This window comes from Pinus tabuliformis, chromosome 4_2, assembly GCF_031772625.1.
Source record: "Pinus tabuliformis cultivar Carrire ecotype Pingquan chromosome 4_2, CPIR1, whole genome shotgun sequence".
NCBI lineage: Eukaryota > Viridiplantae > Streptophyta > Pinopsida > Pinales > Pinaceae > Pinus > Pinus tabuliformis.
In genome coordinates, this window is record NC_142304.1 from 679,192,006 (window position 1) to 679,215,919 (window position 23,914).

Below are 23,914 nucleotides of genomic sequence, written 5' to 3' on the forward strand. Positions count from 1 at the left end.
TTTTTGTGTTGATTTGGTCGGAGATTCGAACCTTGGGAGCTATAGGAAAATCCACTTCATAGATGTATAAGAATCACCTTCGGGACTTGGCATGGAGGAGTTGTTTTCACCTGCGTGTATCAGAGAAGGGCCTGACCATGCCCTAAGATTTGAAGCCACTATAAACTTTAATGAAGAGATATTTGAATGTCCCAACTATTGTTGTACTCCGTGATAGTCCCAACAACAGAGGGAGAACCTAACTAATTCGAGGGATAAAATTTCTTTTGTTTTGCCATATTCTCAGCAGTATGTGCACTCAAAATTAGTTCTGATATTTTTAGTCCCATCAGCCCCTGCTCCACCTTTTGCTTCCAAATTCCTAGCATTCATACCTTCGATATTTCTTTAAAAAATCCAACAATAATATGAAGGCTCAGGGAGTAGTTCGACACGGCCATCACCAATCCCCAGGGAGTCCTATAATGTGTTTAACAAGAAGACTGAAATCTGCGATTTCCCAACTATCCCATGAATAATAATACTGCAATCACAGTCGTCTGCAAGCCTCCTCCAATGAGGTTGCCAATCACTAGAAGTGAAAGATAGGATATTCCAATTCCTTTGGAGGAACACCAAAGAGATAAAGATGAATGGCTTCACGACGTTGACACTTCAAGCAAAGATCAAAATGCTGTAATTCAAGGCTACCAATTGATCGATTGGAGAAATGTTACGTTTGGGTCTCGAAATACTTCATCTAGATCATCTTATTCTATGCAAATTCCTCACAATTTCAGCTATAGAAATCCAAATCTCAATGCCCTCCAACAACAACAATCAACAACTCAAAGAAATAACCCCAGTTCTTCTCTGTCTCTGTTATTTATATCTTAATTAACAACTTTGAAATTCCCTAATCCCAACGAATATGTCTCGCCCTCTTCTCTCGCATCTAGTGAGCGCATGACTTGAAGTAGGTAGGTAGTCCTCTCTTGGTCGAGCCCTCAACCTCTTGCAATCCAATCAATGGGTCAAGGTTGATTTTAGATAAATAACGACAATGCCATAGGGTGCATAATAGTCCTCGTCCTGAAGGCTAGAGGACTTCATGGATATATTTGAACCTGCTCACTTCGCTTTGAAGGAATCCATTTTATAAAACTTACACCAATTTTAGTAGTTAAGAAATGCACTATACATCAACATTTTTTGAATCTGAGAAGGCTTTATCATAGCTGTTAGATAGTTAGTAATAATATTTTATCGTATTTGTTAGATAGATAGTAATAATATTTGTTGTGATGGTTGGAAAATTTGTATAAGGCATTTCCTTAGTTTTAACATAATAAAATTCTAATTATTTTGCAGAAAAATGGATAAATGTCAATGACATTATTAATAGAGTTAAGCACATTAGCACTTTAAATGTACAAACGTTTGTTCAAATCTAGGAAGAGGTATATGTGATATGTGTCTCAAATTTCCAACAAAACTAACACATTATATGTGATATCTCTCTAAAACAGCCAACAAAACTTACACATTATAATAGAACAAGAGCCACAACGATTATGGGAACTATTAAAAAAATCAAGGAATGGTTATCAAAAAACATGTATCCATGTCATATTGGATTTCTTAATAATAGATTCATTCATGATGCTCTTGGAATCCCTAAAGAGGTGATGCACTCCATTAAATCATGAAAGTTTCCTCAATCTGTTTGAATATACCCAACATTTCATGAGATATAAATTTTTTGGTTTGGTTATGCAATCTTTAATAGTAAGTTTCACTTGAGCAAAATTATTTGTAAATTAAAGAAATTATATTTTTTTATTATTTGATATAAAATAACAAAAATAAATTATTTCAATTCAAACAAATATTAATCTTTTAATATTCAATTTATTTATATATTAATCAAATAATTTATTTTCTTATTTTTTAATATATATATATATATATATATATATTATATATATATATATATAGAGAGAGAGAGAGAGAGAGAGAGAGAGAGAGAGAGAGAGATATGAGTTCACAATCAAAACAAATTCTTAGATAGTAATGAAAAACCATTATGCGGGCTAAAGCAATAATACCATGAAAAAACATCCATGGTCAGTATTGCATGATACCACTTTCTTGAATTGAACTGATTTAACAAACAAACAAACAAAAATTGGATAACAATTTAAATTTTTCATTATTGTAATTAAATAATTTATAAATATGTGAAATAACAATTTCTTAATTGGTGATTTTCTATAATTATGATTTTTTTTAACTTATCTTATTTTTATGTGAATATTTACATACAATAAATAAAAACTAAATGATACAGTGACACACCAAATTATTATGTTGCGGCAAGTAGTCATGGTGGAGAATGATTTGATAATTTGATTTTATAAAAATATAATAATAAAATTAAGAGATTAAACTAGTTTACAAATGTAAAAAGAGAGGCCAATAACTATATCTTAATGAAAAACAATATCATGGAGAATGACAATCAACTAAACAAATATCATTTAATACAATGATATGGATATCCTTTTAATAGAATGATATGTATATCGATCATTGATTTATTTATATTTACTTGGATTGTTTAACATGAATGTCTACTATGAGACCTACTGCAATATGCCCCATTAGTTAGGTCCTCATGTCCATGGTTCATCTGAAGAGATCCATGTTGCTACAAATCTGAAAAACTCTGAAGTAATATGGAATTCACCTCCGCTTGTTTCTCTTGTGCCCACATGATTTTTACATTCTCTACTTTTACACTCCTTATTTCTTCCTCTAGGCTTCTCAATGTGTCTACCAAGCCAGAAGAGTGCCCCACACCATGATGGCCGTCTGATGCATATGGATATTCTATGTAGTCTACCACCTTGCTAGCCGTCTGATCTCTTTCCTGCAAGATATAGTATGTTAGCTAAACCAAATCACCATAAATAAACATACCTTAGCATAACTCGGGGAGGATACCTTGTCTGCAAGATCATCAAATCACCATGATGCATGTACAACATAACCATAATAACATATAGACATATATCAATAAGTGCATCAATGCACAACCATCATACTAACTAGGGTCTAGTCATCAACGCAAGGTCATATCAATAATACATGCTATGACTTCATGCATGACAACAACCAATACTCGAGTATACACATTTCCTCATGCAATTATCCACCTGCATAAGCAATTCCTAATCAACTACACATACGCATAACCGCATGTAGTCGAGCATAAGCGATCAATTCTTATAATCAACCTACAAGACTGATGCATGTAATAAAATAACCAAGAATGCAACCCAACATACAAGGATGTAATCAAGCTGCCTATATTTTTATAACTAGTCATATACCCATGACGATGCATTCCATAAACCGACATCAAGTTCCTCATGATAACTTCACTACTACCATGATAAATATGATGAAATGAAAAGATCACATGGAATGCAAGTGTAAGAGCCCCACACATAACTGACATGCATGCATTACCAACACATTCACCCATATCTATAGCACTAGATAAGACCCAAAGAGAGTGTAACCATGATCCGATACCAATCTGTAACACCCCTTCCTAGGTCTACCCAAAGTAATCATTCAAATTGGGTTAAACATGAGGAGAGATGTTACTACATTCAGATTTGACCTCCTATGTCACCTTAAGGAAGTGGAATTGACAAAAAATCGCATACACTCATCCAACATCATCAACATAACCCTCAGGAGACAAGTCAGCCACTCATATAGACTGTCAGTGGGTCCCACTACTATTATGCAACTCTTTGGCCATATTTTCTCTCATGCTATAGGCAAGGGAGCACGCAGCAACCTAAAGTCGCTTTGATAGGCCTTCCTGTTAGATACTGTGGACCAAAATTTCCAGTTATGTGCCAACAACGCTGAGATTTAAACCACATTCCTAACCCAAAATCCTGGCCTCTCCCTAAAACTTGTTGTAGCTTCCAGAATTCATTAAAAACATTATAACAATGTTGATCAATTTAAATCACCCTCAGGACTAGGCCTGATCATTCCCAACCAGGACTGACATTCAGTCAAACACTTGGCATCAATGCAACCTATAGGTCTAGGATACAAGACAGAGCATAAACAACTGAAGCAACATATGAAACATAACCATAAGAATCACGTCCTTCTCCATTGAACTCCTCCATCATCAATTAGGTATTTCATCTATCCATTTAATAGTTACAAGTAAATACATGAAATAACCATGACATGAACAAGTCATTCAACTATCCTCATAACCAACATAAAACCATATAAATATAAGAGATATGGAAGCCATTAAATCCACATGCAAATCAATGAAAAAGTAAGAGAACTTAGGTTTTATTAATAATAGGAAAATACAACGAGGTTCAACACTTCACGTACCACCCGACCATAGATATAGCTAAACCAAATCTCTCTTTCATCCAGTTAGCCCTGTGCCATATTTCAAGCATGAATGTGGGATCTCATAGAACAACTAATGCAAGAACAACCAAGGGAATCCAGATGTTAGAGCACCTCCACCCTCACCAAATCGTGATCACACCAAAACCAGTGCTTCTATCACAACCAAACAAAACTTGGAATGCCATCCGGAATCCATCACTATCGTTGAGGAATTTTCCATCTCCTTGTCTCTCGGGCTTTTCTGCAATCAAAACCCAAATCAATATGCCCTAAACCGAGACTTCTCCCTCAACCTTTACCATGTATCCCACCAAAACTGATTAAGGGATTCTTAGGCCTTTGGGAATGAACCTTGAGACCACCTCCGCCCCAAATTCCGAAATCCATCTCACAATTCCTAATTTATAAAACTAAAATAAACATCTAAACATACCATGGTATTCAGAAAAAGGCTACATTAGGCTAAAATCCATTGTCATAATCTGAAAAAACCATGCCACCTACAGTAATAGAACCATATACCAACATGCAAAGCCATGTATGTCCAAACTAGATAGGAAATCAGACATTCAAAAGGTTACCTGCATGTATTCCTCTTGAAGCTGCTTGATCCTTCTTTCCATTCCTTGTTCCTCGCTTGCTTTTCCTTTCCTTTGCTGCAAAGTAGAGTGCTCCAAGAAAACTCTAAGTGACCAAGAGTGAGAGAAAGAGAGAGAGAGAGAGAGAATAATGAGAGAGCTCCAAACTTGAACTTGAAAAAAGCCATGAACTGATTCTTAGACGCCTTTTTATGCATGAGGCCACTTTCCATTATTTTCCTTTAATTTCCTCCTCACATGCAACCCGTGACCTTTCACCTTACTTTTCTCCCAATTTCCTTTATTTTCATAATAAATGTACCAAAATTCCTTTTTCCTTTCGATGCCTTTGCCTTAGCCTTTGCCAATTTTCCTTAGCCAAAACACACATCTAGTGGTGCCCACTAGGATATATTTTCCCAACATTCACCTTGTGATAAATGTCCCTTACCTGTGGTCTTATTTTTCCTTTATTAACTTTCATTACATGAAATTTTCATCAAGGTCGTTACATAATGTACCTCAGTTTGAAAGAAACTACCCTTGTCAACTAATGCTCTCTCAACAACCTCAACAATGCTACTAAATGTTTGGCATTCTCTTCCTCGTGTTTAGAATACACCAATATGTCATCAATGAACACAATAATAAACTTATCCAAATATGGACGCAAAACACTATTCATCAAGAACATAAATGTGGCTAGAGCATTAGTCAAACCTAGTGGTATCCCAATCCCAGATAAATCTTTGAGACCAACACTACTCCCTTTAACTGATGGAACAAGTCATCAATCCTCAGTAATGGATACTTGTTCTTGATGGTCAGTTTTCTCAACTGCCTATAGTCGATGTATAAACTGAGAGTACCATCCTTCTTCTTCACAAAGAGTATTGGTCCGCCCCAAAGTTATACACTTGGCGTAATGTATCCCTTGTCCAACATTCCTTCAACTACAAATTAAAATCTACCAATTCAGGTGTGCTCCTCCTGTAAGATGCCTTTTATGCTAGAGCAGCCTCTGACACTAACTCAATAGAAATGTCTACCTCCCTGTGAGGTAGCAATTTTAAAATTTCCTTAGGAAATACATCTTGAAACCATTGTACAACTCATTACCTCCTCAAAACATCAGCATCCTTATCTTCCTTACCATTCACATTAGAAATATCTACAAAAAATAACAAAACCCTTTCCTGCGATTGTGCTTTGCTTGCATAGTTGTCACCATTCGAACTAATGTGGCTTTATTATTTCCCTGTAAGACTCTTCATTCCCCATTATCATCCACACACTGAATATCTTTTTCATAAAAATCCACCGTGGTTCTATCAAGATACAAACAATCCATGCACAACAACACAATGTATGATCACAACAGTAATACATTCAAATGTATTGTGGTAGGCATACCATTCAAATCAAATGAACAAGCTCTTAGCCAATGATGAACTCGCTTCTTTGTACTTGTAGCGAACTGCACTAATAAAGATTCCACATGCAATTCCTTTCTCAAACCACACTTATCCACCAAGTCTGAAATAACATAGCTATAGTTAGATCCACAGTCAATCAAAACATAAATAACTTGATCAAAAAGTTGACTGTCCATATTAATGATAGATGCCTAGTTGTCTGCCAATTTTTTATCCAATGCTACATAAATATGAGGAACTCTCTCACCAACATCCCTAACAGTTTGTTCCTGCTAAGCACTATATATATGAGGCATACCACCCTAATTCTATGGACAATATCTCTTAAGGTGCTCCTTTCCACATGTCCAACACTCAAACTAACTAGTAACATCACCTCTATGCTGCTGTTATGACCCACGTGCCTATCTAGATGCATTGAACCTCTTTTGTGATGCCACAATTTATTTCTCGTCTGAATTCTAAGGCCTTTCTGTTTTCGTCTACCATTTACCTTTAACATTATCTTTCCCTTTCCATCCTTGCTAAGATCCATTCTTACTCTTTGATTGTTCATAGAAATTCTTTGATTTCCCAATAACTTCCTCAAGTGACCAAGGCTCATCATACTCAATATGATCTATAAATTCTAATGGGAAAAAATTGATAAATAGTTGAACTTTAGCTTTCTATATTTAAGATATTGTGCATACCTCAATAGCTCTAGTAACTTGGTTGTGTACTCTTAATCTATCACTGATCCCATATTTAGCTCATCGAATTCTTTGGCCTTACTCTCGTAGTACCTTTATAACAATTACTTCTTCTTGAAAAGCCTCTGGAACTCAGGCCATGTCAAATCATCCATCCTGATGTCTCTAACCCACTTCACATCTTCCCACCAGATGTTCCCTTCACCTCTCATAATGAAGATAGCTATTATGACCTTCATATTATCTGTGTACTCATGCAACTCAAAGAAATTATTCATCCCAAGTATCCAAGCCTCTGCATATTCCATCTTCCTCACATCTCCATCAAAAGTATACGACTTTTCTTTCTTAAACTCATCAGGCGAGTATCCCTATCACTCCTATTATAAGGATGATAACGATAATGATCATGATTCTGATCAGAACCAGAACTAGAATAGTATATGTATCCATCCTCTCTCCTATCCAAGTATCCAACAACCTTCCATGTCTAACCATGTCATATCTTTCTGAAATGTGACCACCATGAGACCTACTACCATATGCCTTATTAGTTTTTTCCACCTATCCATGGCCGATCTAAAGTCACCCTTGTCGTTGTAATTCTGACAAACTTTGAAGAAGTATAGCATTAACCTATGCTCGTTTCTCTTGTGCCTATATGGTTTTTTCATTGTATTCCTTACAACTCCTTATTTCTTCCTTCAATCTTCTCAATCTGTCTTCCAAATCAGAAGAGTTCCCAACAACACACTACTCATCTGATTCAAAGGGAGAGTCTTTGTAGTATACCATCTTGCTAGTCATTTTGATCTCTTTCCTACAAGGCATACCAGGTTAGCTAAACCAAATCACAATAACCGAATGTACCTTATCATAATTCGGGGAGGATATCTGATCTGTAAGAACAACTTATCAGCATACTACATGTATAACATAATCCTAAAAACATATATACATATAATAAATAAGCACATAGCCATGTAAGCATCAGTGTAGCTAGAGTCTAGTCATTAATGCATGACCATATCAACTACACATACCATGACCTCATGCATGAAAACACAACCATAACAATGTAACCTAATAATACACAAGCATAAACAACATGTAACCAATCATACACTCATGGTGACATACTTCATAACAACAACATCCTCTTTCACATGGCAACGCCACTACAGTCATGACTGACACCATGCATATGCAACAAGCATATAGACCACAAGGATGATTAAAACACATGTAATTGACATGAATGCATGACCAACACACCACCCATCCAGTCTTACAGATGAACCATGCTTTGACACCACTCTGTAACTCCCTCCTCCCACATCTACCCAAGTAATTGGCCAACTGGGGTAAACATGTGAAGAGAGGATATTATGATTGGATTCAACATCCTATGTGACCTTAAGAAATTACAATCCATGGTAACACAACTTACATAGATTCCACATCCACTAGAGGACTCTCAGGAACCATCCCACCCACTCAGGTAGATAGCCCATGGGTCCTTGTAAGGTTTTAGACCACTTGTCCTCTAGACACTCCTATAGTATGGACCTGACATCGTCCAGGAGGCTCTGGATGCTCTCATGCCAAGGAATTCCAGTGTCTTGGGACTATTTTTTCTAGTGTTGTGCAATCGTCCCTAGGATTTGAGATACCTTTTCAGGCTCAGAGCCTAGTTCATTACCCAGAATTGAATGACACCTTCAAAACATAAGGATAATATGGAAACAATGATGTAAATTTAAATACTTGAAAAAGTCCTTAACCAGAAGCCTACTAGCCATGATAAGCATTTCGTCAAACATATCATGAATATGTAATCTACAGGTTTAAACAACAGATTTAAGCATACAGGACTCATACTTATTTGAGAATCGCTATGAAGAATTGTTCCCTTATATCATTTGCTACATTATCATCGATTACTTCATAGATACATTATTCATTCATTTGCAAGTAAAAACATGATCAGAGCCATACATAGCCACTATCGTAAAACATATACATCACCAACATGATAGCAACAAAAATACAAAGGAAATCACAACCATATGATCCACATACAAACCAATATAATACCCATAGAAATATAAGGAGAAAGAACCTCATATTGATAATGAAAAATGCAAACCCAGGATGGGACTACCACATTCCACCCAACTGTAGCTAGGCTAATCCATTTCTCTCTTGAAACATTCACCCCTGTGCCATATGTTGTTGGGAAAAGTATCCAATACGGAATGACCCTATCCCACTCTAAGGGTGATAGTACCTCAGCAACAACTGAATACAAAGCTATTCAAGATTACTTCTTTATGAGATGAGAGAGAGAAGAGAAAGGGGATCCACTAACCGTTATCTTCCGCTAATGGTTGATCCAATCTTCCCTCTTTGCTGCTTGCTCCAGCTCCTTGCTCTTTCACCGGCCCAGCTACACAAAGATCCTGTAAAAGCACAAGAAAAGGAAACTACAAGAAGCATACATCCATAATTGATTCAAGGATTAGAATAAATCAAATATACAAGCATCAATTCACCATTGAGACACATGCATATAGAAGAACCTCAAATACTTTATTAATGGAAGAAGTAAAGTTCTAAGAGTGTTACAACCATAATAGGCCCAATCCAGCAACACCTCCCAGCAGAAAGAAATCTCCTCTTCACCTCCTTCAAGCAAATCACCCAATAGTTCTATACTCAAACCAACATCACTTCCTTACTTGCACAAAATTCCAGCCTTCATAGACCTCATGAGAGAGCTCTATAATTTTGGAGAAAGTATGAGTCAGCTTGAGACTGACATGAAGCTGACTAGTGTCCTCTCCTACTTCAGTTAATCTTCAGTTCTTGAGTCCACTTGGAGTCTCTTGCCTCCACTTGGAGATCTAGATCCTCTTACTCATCACAAGGCGAATTCCCTGATCCAAGTGTCATTTTGGAAGCTTCCTGGGCATTTGACACCTTGCAGAATGACTGTGCCACTTGGCCAATCTCGCCCAGCGCAGGTACAGAGTGGAGCAGTTGACATTCAGCGCAGATGCTCAGTGGAGCAGCTGACATGATCCAGAAATAGCTTGTTTTTGAGTGTTTTCAGGTGGAGAACTGATTTTCAGTGCTGTGGTTTGCTGACCTTGTTCCTCTAGGGGTAGGAACAACATGTTTAGGGACTTTGGATCCCTCAGATTATTGAAATTTCATGCTTCATGCTGTTAGGCACAAAAATGTCTATAACAGTTTCCCCCTAAAGTATGAGGTCGTTTATCGGGTGAAATGCTTTATCAGGAGGATCCGAAGTTCCTTCAATCGCTGAGAGGTGCCCTGTAATAGAATACAATACAATACATTATTTTTCATTCTGCTTTCATGATCTAGCTGAGGCGGGCATTCCCATGCTCAGCTTTATAAATTCATTTTGGTACATAGAACAGACGATCGTCTGATGGTAGACTGATAATTCTCTGCTGAAATTATCATCCTTTGAGTAGGATGATCATCTACTGCAATGATGTACATAACAAATGTCTTTATATTTCCTGAATATATATCGCAGCCCGGATGGATGAAACTAGATCCGGGGTCTTCAAAACTCGTCCGATCTTCACTCTAAGTACAAGTCGATCCATGTGAGAATTGCGCTGAAGTCGAACATGGAAAGACATCGCTTGATTACCGGTCGATAATGTACACCGTTAACAAGCGCGAGAGGAATCACCAATAATGACAATGACCCTCAAGGTACTGCAGTACAATTCACGTGGTGTGAATAAAGGACTTGGCGTCGAACACCACGCAAAATCTTCTGGTCGAAGGTCATTAATGTATACCTGTCGCCGGAAGTGAGAAACTTGCCATTGAGGCATGCAAGCTTCAAAGTACTGGGGGGGGTTGTTCCTAGATCAACTTCTTGGATAATGAGCTGAAGTCGACAAGAAGCGATCCGTCAAAGGAGGGCCTTAATGAATCCCACATCAGTGACACGGAATGGAGCTAATGATTTTAGTGGAGGTGAAAACAATCTGTGAGATATGATTTAGGGTGGCGATCATGGGTGGATGAAGGATAATGTATGGCAGTGGATGGGACACGGTTGACTCTTTCTGAACACATCTCTTGAACATATAACGACACTGATGTGATGGATCGGTAGCATTACCCCAAATACGGATGGTTTGGCGAAGACCATGGTGATGAGACCGGTGAATGAAACAACCCAACCCGATGTGATACGGAGGACAAAGTGTCATGTTCAAGAGCGACTTGCTACCATTAAAGCTTTGAGGTTCTCCCAATTTTTCCCAGTCATTTCTGACCAGTACCTCTTTATTTTTGTCAAGCTTGAGGAGGATAACATATGCTTGTTCTATAACCTGCCCTTCGGGCAAGCCCATCGCTATGTTTTAACGAGCCTAGCGATAGGGAAACTCGTTCTCGTCTAAAGACAAGTTTGTCGCTATTTAATCATTTTAACGAGTCTAGCGACAACGACAACTCGGTCCTTTTCATTTTTAGAGAGTCTGAAAAGGTACAGAAAGTTAACTCCAAAATTCCTTTTCCGTCATCTAATCCCTTAAGTCCGAAAAAGTATAAAACAATACAGAAGGGATGAATTTTCGATAACTTTAACGAGCCGAATAAAACAAGCGCTCGACCTTTTTGTGCAATAATCCCTCAGGTCCAAAAAGATTAAAATCTAGAGGAGGGATAGCTCTTCCGGTCACTTTAACGAGCTGGAAGGCCAAAACTCGGCAAACTTTTCATATTTTACGAGTCAGGAGAAAAGAGCTCAAAGAAGACTCGTCTTTTGAGGAACGAGTGATAAACAGGGATAGCAGCAGATTCCAGGTACAGGTTGGAATTTTCCAATCACGGCAGTGTCACAAGGATGGCTAAGTGAAATCACTCTTCGCAGCTGTTCCTCAAAATAGGTAAACAATCATATGGAGGTGAACGATTGGCCAAATGGAATGGAGGTGGCAGGTGCAAAACACGACCAAGGCTTTTTATGGCTAATAAATTTACGATCACAATGGTTATTTACCGAGATAGGTTCATTTTTTAATGAGCTTGAACTCTGGGGGAAACTCTTGCTCACGCTTTTCTATTTTTTAACGAGCATAAATTCCACGGTAAAACTGCTCGATCTTATGTTTATTTTTTAACGAGCATGAACTATGTGCTAAAACTGCTCGATTATATGGTCAAATTTTGATTTTTTACCATTACTAGCTTTTCTCTTTTCAAATATAGTACTGTATTTTCAATTGCTGCAACAAACTTTGTTAGAAATGAATAATATTTGCATGACAATGAGATTATAACCCTAATATTTCACTTTGTACTATGTAAAAAGCCATTAAAAGGAGTTTTTACCTCTCATTTACCATTTCATTTGCATTTGGTTTGTTGGAGCTCTGGAGGTGCCTCTTCCCCCTTGATTTTCACCAGCTGATTCCGGGAGATTCTGCGGACGATTTTCGGCGCCGTCTGGACCAGGTAGGAGCTAAACCCTAGCTCTTTCTTTTCATGGTTTCATTTCCCTGTTTTTTGCTTGTTTTCCGGTCTTTCTGAGCCCCTGGGGTTTTGCCAGGGCGCCCTAGGTTCAGCGCAGGTTCCCCTTTCGAAACCTGCGCTGAAGGTCAATCTGCCTTAAGGCAGTCTGACCCTCAGCGCAAGTGGGGGACCTTCTGCCTGCGCTGGGCTCAAAAGGACTGAGTTTCAAGGTCTTTTTTGATGATTTTTTCGCCAGTTTTTCATCAAAACAGGAATTCACTCTTTCTCTTGTTTTCTTTGCAGGGAACCTTGAACAAAATGTCCCTTACATGGCGAGAACGAGAACATGAAGAGGAGGACATGATTGCCCTCCATGACCCGGTCACGGTGAACGCGCTGCGGAACTGTGGCCTGCTGAAGTTCTTCCGTATCTCTAGCATGAGAGCACAGATTTCCCTACTGCAGTATATGCTTGATGCTTGGGATCCTGTTAACCAAGTATTCCAGATTAGGGGGAAGACCATCCCCTTGACCATAGAGGACATGTACTTCTTGACTGGGTTGTCAAGACGAGGTGCCCCCGTTTCCTTATCAGGTACGGCCCGGGGGACTGATTCCACCAGAGATTATGTCCGTCAGTATTGCAGGGAAGGTTCTCAGCCGAGCAGAGACGGCAAGATTGTTATCCGTGAGATTACTGATCGGGCTCTCAGGTCCATTCTGTTCACTATTGGTAGGATGGCCGGCAGCGCAGCTCTACATGTTGCCAACAGGTCTTATATGCAGCACGCCTTGGAGTGTCTCCAACCGAAAGTATTCAACTGGTGTGATGCAGTACTTGTTCAGATGAAAAGTCAGTTGACCAAGGTAAAGGACGGGAAGCTGAAGAACTTTGGATTTGGTTCTATTCTGACTGCCTTCGCCTTGGAGAAAATCCCACTGATGCAGCCTCAGTACATCATACTTGACTTGCCTTCTTCGACCGAGCCACGCATGCAGAGGTGGGTTGACCACATGTCTAGGCATGCAGGTCAACCTCAGATTACTTTTACTGAGGCCTTCTTTAGGTGGTTCGAGTGCCAGGAGATGGCGTTTTCTGAGTATCCATATGTGGGTATGGATTTCCGAGGTGATCCGGATTTGGTGCTACCGGATGGCGAGCAGTGGGGTGCCATTGGTAAACTCTTTGATCATATTACTGTTTATTGTTCTTACTCATAATGTCGCTGTGCTTTATTCTATCAAGACTTTTAATTGTACTCTTGGGTGCATGCAGATATTGGTCCTGTTCGTCCAGCAGTTCGTCCGAGATCACCAGCTGCTGCCCCGGCAGGGGAACCTGCTAGGAGAGTTGTTATTCGCGATCTTGACGACACTGAGACCCTTACAGCTGTGCAGGAGCAGGTTGAGAGCCTTACTCGTGGCCTTCCGGATGTACAGATTGACGAGTTACCTTTGCAGCTGCAGCGGCATACCATTGGTGTGCCTAGACGATGGACTCGTCTCTTGCGCATGATTGCACAGGCCGTGACGTACTATCATGAGCACCACTAGGCTAGGGTGCCCCCTAGCATCTTTTTGAGTTTTTAGGTCATATGACCAATTTTGTCTTGGTTACAGAACATTATGTATGAACTTATATAAACAGCTTATATATTTTGATTTTCGGGTTTTATTCTGGTTGATTTATGTGATCCATATGTACAATCTTTGATGATGTGTCTCTTTTATAAATGTTGCAAATGTCTATCTAACACATAGTTTGCTAAAGAGTCGGTTAATGTGTTTAAATTTCTTGAAATATGTTGATATTGAATTGAATCAAATCGTCTTTCCAAGATCTTAACCCTTAGGAACATGCGATAAATAGCTGGATTGCGAACATAATATATACCATTGAGTTGCAGTATTACGGGCTGTGAGTCTAGCCTGACAATTAGTCGGCGTATGCCACGTGTGATGGCATCAGAGAGTAGTTCTATCAACGCGCTATACTCAGCGATGTTATTCGTTGATTGCCCAATACATACACCTCTGAAACTTACTAACTCGCCGCTTGGATCAAAAATGGCCCAGGCTGCGGAGGACAGGTTCCGCGAACTACGACTCGCTCCGTCGGCATATCCAACACATGTCTCCAGAAGGTTCGACATCTGCAACGGAAAAAGGTGGATCACTCGATCAGAACAAACACTTTTAGCGAAAACAAAATACAACAAAAGCATGTAGGTTACTATTTAAGCATAGTAACGCTTGAGGTACAACCCGTTGCGGGGCTGCGCCAGTGGAATTCCATCGTAATCCATTAACTCGTAGGCCCCTTTTGTTAGCACCTTTTTAACAATATAGGGGCCCATCCATAAGGACTTGAATTTACCTGCTCCCAATTTATCGGATTCTTGGTCATAAAGCAAGACCAAATCACCTTCTGAGAAGACACGGGGTTTGACATTTTTGTCGAACTGAGCCTTGACTCGTTTCTTATGGGCCTCGTTAGCCAAAGCGGCGTCACGACGGGTTTCATCCAACTGGATTAATTCCAAGAAACGAGCCTCTTCTTCTGAAGTTCCGGGGAGAAGATCGATTGCGAGTTTAAGCGATGAAATTTCGCACTGGATTGGTAAGACTGCTTCCAGGCCATACACCAGTTGAAAAGGTGTGAACCCGGTTGCGTTCTTTACCGAGGTCCGGTAAGCCCACAAAGCTGAGTACAGGATTAGGTGCCATCTTCTTTTATGAACCCCGATCATCCTTTGCAACATACGCTTCAGGACCTTGTTGATTGCCTCAACTTGTCCGTTGGCCTGCGGATAATATGGGGTAGAGCTGTCGTGAGATAGCCCTAGCTTGGCAGCTAATTCGATCATCATGTGATTGCGAAAATGCGATCCATGATCTGTAACTATAGCCTGTGGTATGCCGAACCTGGCGACTACATTATTGAAAAAGAAAAGGGCAGTTGTTTCACCAGTGTTATCCAATGTAGGCATCGCCTCGGCCCATTTGGTAAAATAGTCAACAGCGACTATAATATACCCATGCCCCCCGGTCGAGGTGGGGTTACATTGCATGAAATCGATGCCCCACTTGGCGAACGGCCCAACAACGACTATCGGCTGCAAGGGTGTGGGTGGTCGTCTGGTTTTGCTATCAAAGATTTGACAAGCATGGCAACTTCTGACTGCTGTTATGCAATCTTTGAACATGGTTGGCCAGAAGTATCTTGCTCGTAAGATTATTTGTGCTGTTGCATATCCAGACTAATGCCCCCCACACGCGCCTGAATGACAATCATTCAGGGCCTTTTCGGCCTCCTCATGGGTAAGGCACCTCCTCAGAACTGTATCGACACCACGACGGTAAAGTGTATCACCGATGATCATGTAGTCTTTTGCTTGGTATCGTATACGTTTTTGTTCGGAGCAAGAGGTGTTAAGCCTGAATTTTTGGGTTTGGAGATAAACTATGATATCTCCATACCACTCATCGCTTACAGATATCAGAAACAAACTTTCGTCCACGATTGACTCTTCCGATGTTTCATCGTTGGATGATGATGGGAGATCGCACCATAATTCTGCGAAAACTAGAGCTTTCTTTGATTTGGATTTCACAAATTCCAGATCAAACTCTTGAAGGATCGCTATCCATTTTGAATATTTGCCCCCCAGCAACTGTCGCGACAGTATATAAGTCATGGGGTTGCAATCTGACAAGATGGTAGTTTTCCGAAAGAGGACATAATGTCGAAACCTTTGAATCGCTTGAACAGCTGCAAGCGCTAGTTTTTCAACATAAGAATATTTACTTTCTGTATCGTTTAAATTTTTACTTAAATAATAGATAGGATGTTCAATTCCATCGACTTCTTGAACTAAAACCATTGCAATGGTCGTATCCGCTGCAGCCAGATACAGGTTAAAATCTCTTTGATAGTCTGGGGCGTACATTAATGATGCTTTTACTAGACAATCTTTCAGAGCATCAAAGGAAGCTTGTGCCACCTGGTCCCAGACAAAAGGTACATCCTTTTTCAAAAGACGAGTATAACCTTTAGCAAGTTCTGCGTAATTCGGAATGAACCTCCTCAGAAAGTTTGCTTTCCCTTGGAGTTTCTGAATCTGAAGCAAATTTGAAGGTGGAGGCAAATTAATGATTGCCTGAACCTTACAGGGGTCGAGACGAATCCCATCTTTAGAGACTACAAAGCCAAGTAAACGACCAGAACCGACGCAAAACACACATTTGTGCGGATTGAGTCTTACCTTGTAGTGTCGGCAACGTAGAAATATCGCTCTTAAATGCTGCGGATGATCAGTCCGCTTTCGTGAATGAGCCGGAAGATCATCGAGATAAGGTTGAACAATGTTCTTGATGTCATGGAAGGCATAATTCATCGCCCTCTGAAACGTCGCCCCTGCGTTCTTTAAACCAAAGGGTAATTTTCGATAAGCGAATGTGCCCCATGGACAAATAAATGCAGTCTTTGACTGGTCCTGTGGGCGGATATTTATTTGATTATACCCGGAAAATCCATCCATAAATGAAAAGATTTCACATCCGGCGCATTCATCAATTATCTGGTCGATGAAGGGTGTAGGGTAGTTGTCCTTAGGACAAGCTTGGTTTACATCCCTATAATCAACACACACTCTAATCGTCCCTTGTTTTTTCATAACAGGGACAATATTCGATACCCAATCGGTTAGAGGAACCGGGTAGATGAACCCAGCATGGAGAAGTTTTTCAACTTCTGCCTTAATGGCAGCGGCTTTCTTCGGGTGCACCTGCCGAAGCCGTTGTCTTACTGGTTTGACATCAGGATACATTTTAATTTCATGTTCAACGATACTCGAGTCGATGCCTGGCATTTCATCATATGACCAAGCAAAGACATCTCTAAATTCGCGAAAAAGAGCGTTATATATTTCCAGTTCTGAAGGGGAACAACCTTTGCCGACATAAATATTCTCTACAACATCTGTCTTGGTCGAGATATTTATGGCTATAGTCTCTTCAATATTGGATAGGTTTCGCTCGGAATCCACCGTATTCACAGTATTTGTTAGGAATTCAAATACTGAAGGGTGATAAAGGTCACTTTGAGTATTTTCTTCATATTCCGGAAGAAGGGAACGATGGTGGTGATCATTCCATGGTGCCCCCTCAATCATCATTGATTGTAAGATTCCTTCGTCAGTCCCATGTACTTTCGACCAAGGATCTAATGGGGTTCCATATTCTCTAGACCTATCTACCCAAACGCTTGACGAGCGTTGATTTGGGCTCGCCTCCCATGCCTGAAACATTGATTGCTACAATATTTCCAAAGGGCTTGGGGACAATACCATTGCATGATCCATGTTGACCTTCGTGGAAGATATCATGTTGCAGGTTGCTACAAACGGTACATTTCCTGAATTAATAGGAGGTGGTAGCGCGAAAGTTCCCATCAATGTGGGGTCTTTCAATAATCCTACTCCGATATCTTGAATTGAATGGTTACTTTCATGGATCATGGGAATGCTTCCTGTAACTTGCGAACCATTAGGGAGGAAATTCTGTTGGTCGACGATCGTAATCCCTCCTTCAAACGGGAATGCGATCTTCCTAAAATAAGTCGACACGACAGCTGCCATGGCATAAATCCATGGTCTACCCAGTAGGATGTTATAGTCAAGATTTCCATCAATGACCTCTACATCAATTTCTACTGTCTTTCCTCCTAGTTCAACTTTCAAGTTATTAAGGATACCGTATGGGGTATAAGTCCTTCCGTCGAAAGCCTTTAATGTCGTCGATGATCGAGACAAGGTTGGAGATCCTAAAGTTTTCCAGCAGCTCATCGACATAATACATGTCGATGCCCCCTCATCAATAATCGTTCTGTGGACGGTTTTGTTGAGGGATTTCACTTGAATAAGGAAAGGTAGTTGAGCCGGTAACTAAGGATCATATCCCTTGTGATCAAAGGATACAAGATTGGAATTCTTAGGATCGACCCCACCAATTGCCGATAACAACGCCTGCCTTTGGGTTGGACAATTTTGTAGTACTTCAAGAGTCGACATAGCGGACGGCGATTGGGCCAAATCTTCCACTATGTTGTAATGCTGCGCCGCTCTGGCGCGAGGATTAAACGTCGACTTGTGTACTACACCCTTTGGCGGTTTTATTGTTAATTTAGGGATGGTGGGTGTTACAACTTTTGTCAAAGTCGTTGTCGAACTACTTGGTTGATCTTTTCCTTTTTCGTTCGACATCTGAGGATTCCCGTAATCTTTATTCCTTGTCGAAATCAAAGCATCATTCCGTTGTTTCGAAACCGACAACATAAGTACTTGCGACGGGGAAGCATTTCCACTATCAACCAGATTTTGACCTGGGTTGGGAAATGGATCAGTTAACACAGCTGATGTTTGGGAACTTTTAAGGAACCTCTTTAACTCAGCTTTGAATGGGCAATTCCTTGTGTAATGATCCTCATCATCACATATCTGACATGGATAGATTTGTTTCCCTTTCCCAGGAGGGTTTGAAGAATTTTCCTTAGGCGATGATTCACCTTGTTTTTTCTTCTTCCCTTTGTTTTGCTTTTTCTTCTTGCTTCCTGGTTGATTGGTTTCTTTGCCTTTATCTTCCGATACAACATTTACTTCCGAAGCAAGAATTTCTCCTTTTGCATTTTGATCCAAATTCTTACGGGCTTTCTTTGCGGAAGCCTTTATCGATTTCGTGTTTGCGGTGCCAATCACACCATCACCGGCATGAGAGTCACTATTTGATTTAGGAGGGGGAGGAATTGAAAATTCCGGTCTAGGGGCGTCGGGTATTTTGTCATAGAGCGTGCCGGACTGAGTATAGACTAAGTCCAAATACTGTGCACGAGCAATAACTTGCTCCTCTGTTACGACTCCCCCTTTGGCCACATCTTCCGTAATAGCCGGAAGTAACGACTTTATAAACCATTCAGCTAATAGCTGATCGGGAACATATGTTTTCACCATCCTACGACGACGACGCCACTCATGTATATGATCAGATATATGGGTAGCAGTTGTCTGTTTGAAGTTGGTTAATATTTCTGTTCCCGTTTCATACCTTATTGGTAATTGAAAATGGGTTAAGAAAGTCGTGGCTAGGGAACTAAAATTGTCGAAAGAGGCTCTTGGCAATTCAATATACCATTTAGCCGCTGGACCTGTCAATGTCCTCTGAAAAAGGCGAAGTCTTATCGAATCGTCGTTTAGGGTGTTCGACGAACACCACAGATGAAAGGTCATCACGTGATTCGATGGGTCTTCACCTGGATTTCCATTGAATTTAGGAATGTCAGATGGAAGTTTATGGGGAATCGCTGGCCACCAAGGGGCATAAGCAATCGGATCGTTCGTTAACCGATGTAAATCAGGTAACTCTAAAGTTGCCACGAATGGTAACTGTTGATTCAGGTTAGGCGAAGCGTAACCAGGGTACGATGGAATCGCTTGAGCAGTGGGTCTTTGCATACCAGCATAATGTAATTGATGTTGGTATGATTGATACGGTTGGTGGACTTGACCACTGTAAAGTGGTTGGTTTTGACCGTTTTGGATATACGGTTGTCCACTATTCGCAAAGATCTACTGCTCAGAACCTTGGTATACTTTCTGGAATTGCGGTTGTTGGTATTGTACAAGCCATGGTTGTGACGCCATGTTCTGTTGCGCCATGCTAACCATTGGACCAAGGTGTGGGGTAATTGTACCCGTTTGCACTTGTGTCGTCCCACCAGTTGGCGATTGTGGTTGTGACCCATGGTCAAGCGACTGTTGCATTACAACCTGAGAAATCTGAGGTTGACATGTAACAGGTATCGCTTGGACTTGCGACACGGTTACAATAGCCGGTGTGGTTGGGATGTTCATCACAGGTACACACTGTTGCATAGAATATACAATCCTTGGTTGTTGAGGTAGCATAGGTACCCAACTACTTGATGCAATCCCCGTATAACCTGAAGATTGTTGTGAACTCACGTATGGGTACCCTCCCGGAGGGGGTAATGAAAGGGCATATTGCCCCCCATACGGTAGCAATCCGGAACTATAAGGGATTGATGGCCCAGATTGACCTCCAAATGGATCAATTTGGCGAGTTTCAACATAAGAGTTACCGGGCATTACTCCGGATGAACAAACTGGAACAGACCATACTGTCGAAATAGTCCCTTGGTGGACTCCTTCTAGCTGTTGAGAGCTAGTTGGGACAGCTGGTATGCCGACAAACATCGTTGGAGTGACGGCAGGGGCTTCTACTGTCGCTGTGTCATTTGACACAGTCCTAGACGATGACGGTTGTTCAGACATTTTAAGTCTATCCAATAGATTGCCTAGCGATTCTACAGGAACTTCCACTTGTGGTGGATTAACTTCTGATGAAGGAAATAGAGTGACCCCGACTCCAAAATGAGTTGGAGTACTTGCTTGCGGATCCTCTGCAATTTCCTCTATCGCAATCAAACCCGGTGGAAGAGGAAGACCGTCAGGTCCGTAAAATATTTCTGGTGCCGAAGAAGTGGTTGCTTCGACAGCGACAGTTGTTTGAGGAACAAAACTTTCTGGACCGGTTACAGATGGAACTGGTTCAGTTACACAAGTATTTGCCCCCAGACTAGGATCAGTATTACTGTCCTTCTGTGGCTGTTGAACTTCTTCTATAGAGGCAGGGTTTCCAGAAATGTAAGGAGTAACCGAAACCTCGGATGCAGTTGGAACACTTGTTCTAACTTTCAAAGGAGATTTTGAACCGGTTAAACGAGTTCGCTTTGCCCGTACTGTTTTCGATTCCAGGGACAAAGACGGTTGACTCGTAAGCCTCCGCGAACGATGGGGTTTCAATTGACTTTCTTCCACGATTGCGGATTACTCGATCAACTAAAATATTAAAAGGGGAAATTTGTGTTTCCGAATTGAATGAATTTTATTAGACGCTTTAGACACAACTTGCTTTTTCACTTTTTAAGAGTCGAGAAAAAGCTAAAGATGACTCTAGTCTCCTTCGATGTATTAACGAGCCCGAAGTGACAAATGCTCGGTTGGACTTTTTCAGTTATAGAGTTTGAAAAAGGCCAAAAGAAACTGCTCTGGAGATCTAGGCAGAGGGTGTGCCAAACCTTTCGCAAAACCACAGAATACGTTTTACGGTACGAGTGGTCGATCTTCGTGAATGCTGTGTTCACTGCATTGCGATCAGTAGGGTGGCCGACACGGTTTCCTATGGATAAAGGCTTTGATCCTATAGGGGTCTCCCAATATATACGCGACGGTACGTGGGAGCACAAGTCCGTATTAGTGCCACCGACTCTCAGGAGGAATCACCCACCTTCGTCGAGATCGATAGTCACTACGTTTAACGACGCCGGAACACGTCTCTAGCTTAGACCTCTAGATGTTTGCGTTATGTTTCAAAGCGTTGTTAGGTTCATTCAATATATTTTAAGTTGATCTTTTTAAAGTTTGCCTTTCAAGGTTCACCACGAGATGTATTGATACAAATTCCTAAATGCAGTCTAAGATGAGAAGCAAGCTTTTTCAATCTTTTCGACTTATGAAAATCTTAACTACTGAGGGAAAAGAGAGACAAAATCTTTTCACACAGATCAAAGAGCACTCGCTAATGCACTTTTTCCCTAAATCAACATACAAACTTATATGCAAAATGCAAAAATGCAGGTATTTCTTTTCTCTTTCTTAATGTTTATGCGATACAAAAAGAAAGTTGTTGTATAACTTTGAATTCAATTTCAAGTGAAAGCAAACAAGCTTGTCCAAAATCAAAAGACACCTTAAGATTTACTTGTTTCGACACCAGAAATATATAAATTCAAACCATATGACGAAAGCAAAAAGCTCAATCAGCTATGAACAGCAAACAAACTAACTCTTAAGATCAAAACGACACTTAATCACAGGTCTAGATCTAAGAGGCCACAACAAGACTAGTTCACTTTCGTTATGAGAAACTGTAAATGCACAAGAAATACACAAAGAACAAACAAAGTTTCTTTATACAACTGAGGCGGAATAATGATAAGGAAAGTTGGTTTCAGATAGGCACACTGACTGGTAACAAACAGCAAAACAAGAGTGAAAACAGGGCAAGAAACAGCAGGAAACCCCAGTAGCACAAGGCAAGACTGGTCCAGCGCAGGTGGGACACTGTCTGTTTGACCTTCAGCGCAGGTAGCCCCTTCGGGAACTGCGCTGAAATGCAGACAGCCTTTGTACAGCCTGCACTGAAGAACGAAACTTTCGTTTCTCTTGGTTTCCGGGTCACAGATTGCTCAAAAATTCACAGTTTTTGCTCAAATCAGAAGGTATCAGTCAAGGACACACTAAGGGATGGAAAGGAGGATGAAAAGCTATCACTAAGAGCTTATTAGAGTCCTTGTGGATCAGCTCTTCAAATCATAAACTTGCCCAGAAACTGAGCTAGAGTAGCTGCCCTCTACTTTGTATTTGAAAGATCCAAATACAGTTCGATTCGGTACTCCCTTTGTTTATGAAATGAATAGCAAAAAACACAAACAACCAACAAGATACGTTCCCCAGCGGAGTCGCCAATTTGTTGTTGGGAAAAGTATCCAATACGGAATGACCCTATCCCACTCTAAGGGTGATAGTACCTCAGCAACAACTGAATACAAAGCTATTCAAGATTACTTCTTTATGAGATGAGAGAGAGAAGAGAAAGGGGATCCACTAACCGTTATCTTCCGCTAATGGTTGATCCAATCTTCCCTCTTTGCTGCTTGCTCCTAGCTCCTTGCTCTTTCACCGGCCCAGCTACACAAAGATCCTGTAAAAGCACAAGAAAAGGAAACTACAAGAAGCATACATCCATAATTGATTCAAGGATTAGAATAAATCAAATATACAAGCATCAATTCACCATTGAGACACATGCATATAGAAGAACCTCAAATACTTTATTAATGGAAGAAGTAAAGTTCTAAGAGTGTTACAACCATAATAGGCCCAATCCAGCAACACCTCCCAGCAGAAAGAAATCTCCTCTTCACCTCCTTCAAGCAAATCACCCAATAGTTCTATACTCAAACCAACAGCACTTCCTTACTTGCACAAAATTCCAGCCTTCATAGACCTCATGAGAGAGCTCTATAATTTTGGAGAAAGTATGAGTCAGCTTGAGACTGACATGAAGCTGACTAGTGTCCTCTCCTACTTCAGTTAATCTTCAGTTCTTGAGT